Source organism: Saccopteryx leptura, chromosome 4 (genome assembly GCF_036850995.1).
Source record: "Saccopteryx leptura isolate mSacLep1 chromosome 4, mSacLep1_pri_phased_curated, whole genome shotgun sequence".
NCBI classification, from domain to species: Eukaryota; Metazoa; Chordata; class Mammalia; order Chiroptera; family Emballonuridae; genus Saccopteryx; species Saccopteryx leptura.
The window spans coordinates 129529234-129535608 of NC_089506.1; positions in this window are offsets into that span (position 1 = coordinate 129529234).

Sequence of the window (6375 nt, forward strand, 5' to 3'; positions counted from 1 at the left end):
TAGTGGGTATGTTTAAAATACCTTCTTCCTTATATCCAAACATGCCTTGCCATTTCTAATTCAGGCACTTTAAAGAGATCTTTGCAACATTTAACCAGGACAAACCTTTAACATTTATACATGATAGTGAAAATGTATTTTAGCAACCTCTAAATCCACAGGAAATACTATGCATAAAAATGTATAGACTGGGAGGAAATAGAAATGTTATCAGTAGTTATCTGTTGATGGAGGATTTGGCTTGCTTTTATTTTATTCATTATGTTTTACTGTATTTTCCAAAATATCCTTACAATGAGGAAACATTGGTTTTAAAATAATTTAAAAATTATTTTTTAAAACGTTCAGCAGAACAGTAGAGTAAAAAACAACTAAAAAGCCTGAAACAAAAAAAAAAAATCAGGCTCTTTTACCCAAAATAAAAGCACAGGAGGAAATTTTTTTTTTTAATTTTATTTTTTTAATGGGGTGACATCAATAAATCAGGATACATATATACAAAGATAACAAGTCCAGGTTATCTTGTCGTTCAATTATGTTGCATACCCATCACCCAAAGTCAGATTGTCCTCTGTCACCTTCTATCTAGTTTTCTTTGTGCCCCTCCCCCTCCCCCTTTCCCTCTCCCATTCCCCCCTCCCCCCCCTAACCACCACACTCTTATCAATGTCTCTTAGTTTCACTTTTATGTCCCACCTACGTATGGAATAATGCAGTTCCTGGTTTTTTCTGATTTACTTATTTCGCTTTGTATCATGTTATCAAGATCCCACCATTTTGCTGTAAATGTTCCGATGTCATCATTTCTTATGGCTGAGTAGTATTCCATAGTGTATATGTGCCACATCTTCTTTATCCAGTCATCTATTGATGGGCTTTTTGGTTGTTTCCATGTCCTGGCCACTGTGAACAATGCTGCAGTGAACATGGGGCTGCATGTGTCTTTACGTATCAATGTTTCTCAGGTTTTGGGGTATATACCCAGTAGAGGGATTGCTGGGTCATAAGGTAGTTCTATTTGCAGTTTTTTGAGGAACCACCATACTTTCCTCCATAATGGTTGTACTACTTTACATTCCCACCAACAGTGTATGAGGGTTCCTTTTTCTCCACAGCCTCTCCAACATTTGCTATTACCTGTCTTGCTAATAATAGCTAATCGAACAGGTGTGAGGTGGTATCTCATTGCCGTTTGATTTGCATTTCTCTAATAGCTAAAGAAGATGAGCATCTTTTCATATATCTGTTGGCCATTTGTATTTCTTCCTGGGAGAAGTGTCTGTTCATATCCTCTTCCCATTTTTTTATTGGATTGTTTGTTTGTTTGTTGTTGAGTTTTATGAGTTCTTTGTATATTTTGGATATTAGGCCCTTATCTGAGCTGTTGTTTGAAAATATCATTTCCCATTTAGTTGGCTTTCTGTTAGGAGGAAATTTTTTATGTGAAACGATAGTTGCATTTCAACATACGCAAAGAAGAACATTACAGTTGTGAATGATGAGTTAATACACATTTAATTTTTTAAATGATATGCACTTGATATATAACTGAGAAAGTAGAGAAATCCTTTTGCTTCTGATTGTCAAGTTTAAAGTGGAAAAAACAAAAAGAAGAATGATAGATGAATATATGTAATTCAAATAATCTAATTTTTTACCCAGCAAGGGTAGGGAACAAGATAATGCCATCCTTCACAATACCTGTATTTTGGACAATTAAAGCAATGGAGTATCCAAGTAGGTAATATTTTAGTTAGTTAATGCATCAATTACTTATAGTAGTAACTTGCTGAGTAATTGATGAGTAGAACAGTGAACCCAGCTGTGGCTGCAGGGGCTAGGGGGCAGTATCAGGGCTCTGGCAGTAAAAACTGAAAGCAGACATCCTCAATTTCACTCAAACTCAGAAAAAGTTAGGAGAAGTTTTAAACCAGCAGCATTTAATTTAAAAATTAAAAATTGTGAATTTTTAATAGATATGTTGTGGGGCAGCTGTGTTAGGCTTGTTGGCTGGTGTACCAGCTGCAGGCTCTTTGCTTGATCAGTGCATGAGCACGTGGCAGAGGCACGTGTGCATGGACTATGTAAGGCTACGGGTGCTTGCACTGGAGAGAGATGGGGGATTGTGGCTGCGCAAATTGCCTCCCCGCCACGGTGAGAGGCCATTCTGCTGTTTGTTTCCCCTGCCTGTGTGCTTGTCCACTGTTGTGAGACTTTATTAAACGGAGTGGCCCAGTGCTTTCCGGTTCTGCAGTTTCTCTACCGTCTGCCGGAATCCAGTGTGAACCAGCCTGGCCTCGGCCACCGGCATTACAAATGTAGGCACACATGGCAAAAATTTAAAAAGTCTTTCCCCAGCTGCTGTTTCCAGTACAAATCCTCCTTGAAGGTAACCACTATTACCTGTGAACTGTTCTTCTAGCGGAACTGTATGCATATCTAAGTGTGTACAGGCATAGGTAAGTGTAATGCCAGTGGCCGAGGCTGGGCAGGTTCACACTGGATTCTGGCAGACGGTAGAGAAACTGCAGAGCCCAAAAGGGTTGGATCATTTTGTTTAATAAAGACTCACAACGGGGGTGGGGGGGTGGGGGGGACAAGCACACAGGCAGGGAAACCACCTCTCAGGCAAACAAACAGCAGAATAGCCTCTCACAGTGGCGGGCAGGCAATTTGTGTAGCTGCAATCCCCCATCTCTCTCCAGTGCAAGCACCCATCATAGCCTTATATAGGCCATGCACACGTTCTCTGCCACGTGCTCACTCACTAATTAGGCAAAGAGCTTGCAGCTGGTACACCAGCGAGCAAGTCTAACACAGCTGCTCCATAGTAAGGATTTGTATTTAAATGTAGGGAATTTTAGTTATTAAACACTCATCTACCTCAACCTTTTCCAAAATGATTTTATGGGCAGCTGTTGAAATATTTTAATTTTCCTCGGTTTATCCCACTTCCCCATATCCACCCCAGTGAGGGCCATTAAAAAAATTCACCTAATATTTCCATAATAAATATTAATATCTACAGTTAACTGAGTTCACAGTTCACTTACTATGTGCTGGGCACTACGTTAAGCCTTTTACATACACAATATTTACTCCTAACAACTCTGTGAGGTAGGCACCCACTCTTTGTACTCAGAACCATGAACTCAGAGAGTTAAAACTGAGTTATCTGTGTGAGTGCAGAAATCCCTTTGCCTCATTCCCAAAGGACCAAGTCCACTTCGATGTCCCTGGGGAGTGAGTTCTGTCGTAACTGTTCCCGGCAGGTTGCCTGTGTTCTTCTCTTCTAGAGCAATGAAATGAGGAAGGTTTTAACACTCAAGTCTTTAGCCTCCTACAAAGATGTTTTCAGTGGGAGATAAATCCTCAATAGGAAGAGGGGCTTTAGAGCTGGAGGTCAACCCCCTCAGTTCTATAACCTCAAAAGCAAGGTCTTTCCCTAGCAAAGCAGAGCACAGCACTTACTCCATTTAGTTGTTCAACAAACATTTAAGTACCGTTCATACAATGTTTCAAACTCCATGCTCCTTTCTAGAGGTAAAGGATAGTTCTTTTTTCCAGGGGGGAGAAAAACCCCATCTCAAATAAGAGTTAAAATGTAGGAGTTTTCATTTTCCATTTACTTGGGCTCATCTTTAAAAATGAAAGTGGCTTTTTATAGATCTCTTTAGATTAGTATGTTTCATCTAGCCGTTAAACCACTGAGGAGGGTTTATGTTTTAGCACCATGTAAAACACTGTTCAAGTGTTGACTTGGAAACAGGGCTAACCTCTGTATTCTCCTTGGCAAGGCTAGTATTTTTAACAAACTGCATGTGAATTCATTGATGTGCAGCCTCCCCGTTTGCCAGTCTGACCACATCTAGTTGTCCTACATGTTCCTGGTTTGTATATTTACCTTAATTTAAACGCATTTGATTTTTCGGCTTCTGCTGTAAATGTTTTGGGACCTGTGAGATTTTCTTTGCTCTGAGCTCTACCAAGTAGCCACCAAATTGAAGGTTTTACTTTCCTTATATTTTCCTCCTGCCCTAACCCCAGTTGCCACTGCCCAGGATCATGATAAAGGGACGGTGAGCACAGGCTTTTTATTTCATCTTCCCTGGGTGTGCAGCCTTCTCTCACTTTATCTTTCCTTATCGTGCTTTATTCTCTCTTACCATTGCAATGGCCACACTCAGTATTTATCCCAACACACCAGGCATATCAAACCATCTCACACAATTAACCTTCTTTGTAGTGTCTTGTTTTCTTCACATATAAAATTTAAGTTGACGGTAGGTGGCTTTCCAGGTTTCTTTTTGCAGTTGGCTTCACAGAAAGTTGGCTTGGCATAGACTAGAGCGTAAGATAAATGACCTCTGCCCAGAGTGCTCTCTTTGCCTTCCCCTTTCGGTCAGCAAGCACTTCCTTAGACTGGCTTGGAGGGTGCCTCTGTTCGTGCCTCCAACTCTGCCCATTCCTAGTTCCTGGAGAAAGAACAGAGTTTTGGGGGGTTTTTTTGCTTGTTTGTTTTTTGTTTGTTTGTTTGTTTTTGCTGGACTGTTCAGGGCTTCCTTCCACTACAAATAAAAGTGCTTCTCTCCAACAGTCTCTCTTAGGTTCCACAGGAGAGTCCTCTGAATTCTGGACACTCCCAATTTCTTAAATCATATTCCCACCATGGAATTGCTCCCTGGGTTCTCTTTCTAGCTCTGGAAATTTCTCTCTTCTCTTTCTCCTTTCCTTTAATGGTTTCTAACAGTGGATTTAGCCTGTCTTTTGTGGTATTGTGTCCCTTTGCTCCTTTTCTTTAAAACAACAACAACAAAAAAAAAACCCAGATAACTCTAACTTTAGGTCACTTGCTATGTGAAGTTAGCTGTGCTAAGTGCTTCATAGTAAGACTATACTTTCAGGGATCATTTCTATAGTTTGCTAAGTGCTTCATAGTATTATGTAATCTTCACAAACAAGCCTAGGAGGTAGGGACTTTACCATCCCCATTTTACTGATGACAACACTGGCACACATTGAGAACTTTCCTGGGATCGTGTCAATCACGGAGATGGAAGGATGACTTCAGCCCAGGCAGAATGAAGCCAGGAATCATATTCTTTAGAGCTACTTTGTACTTTCTTTTCAGTAAACGGTTTTTCTAAAAAAATCTTCCTAAACTCTTTATAATCTCATTCAACGTGGCCCCTCCCACTCACCTGGCCCAACACAGAGGTTCCTTCTCCAGGTTACAAGTTCAGATTCAGTGATGTACAATTATTTACTGACAGCAAACAGTCTGCCCTGTCAAGGTCACCACCCACAAATGCACCATGACTTTTGCATTGTGTCTAACCCCTGGGTTGCCCAATCATTCTGAAACTTTGTTGTTGTTTTAAATGGATATTGGAAAAGAAAAGCTATTATTTCCTGGGATAGCTAATAAAACCTAGTTTTCCTCATCTTTGTGATCTGCTGAGAGATGAACTAAGTCATCTATTGCCTCTTCGAATGGAAAAAGTGGAGTTGAAACTAAAGATTAACCCTTGTCCCATGGAGCTGCCACATGATATCTGTGTGGTCTGTCAGCTCCGCATGTAGCTCCTGATCTGGGGAGTTGTACCCCAGGGACAACCAACCCCATGTCCTAGATTAGAACCTGCAGGGGAAAACACATCAGGTTGATGGGTGTATGTTGTGAGAAGGAAAAGAGGGAGAGACAGATATGTAAAGGAAAGATCAATGGTGGTGCCGGGAGAATCTGATTGTGGTGGGATTAGATTTGGTGTCCAGCCCAGCAAGGTTAGACTTGAGCACTGTGCTGAGGAGCCTACTTGATGGGAAACTTACTACTAGGTTAGAACCAGAGTTCTCCTCCCCCCCCCCCTTTTTGTTCTCATAAAAACACTTGATATTTTTTCATTAAAAAAAAATTTATACGTTTAATTTAACAAAGTGACATTGGTCAGCTAGAGTACATAGATTTTGGGCAAATATCTACATCATTTGGACAGTCGATTATGTTGTATACCCATCACCCAATGTCAAATCATCCTTCGTCACCTTATATTTGTCCCTCTTTATGTCCTCCCTCCCCCTGGTAACCACTGTACTCCTATTTATGTTCATGACTCTCAATTTTGTGCCCCACCTATATATGGAATTATACAGTTCTTAGTTTTTTTCGATTTACTTATTTCACTCATTATAATGTTATCAAGGTCCATCCACGTTGTTGAAATGATCCGATGTCATCATTTCTTATGGCTGAGTAGTATTCCATAGTATATATGTACCACATCTTCTTTATCCAGTCTTCTATTGAAGGGCATTTTGGTTGTTTCCATGTCTTGGCCACTGTGAACAATGCTGCAGTGAACATGGGGCTGCATG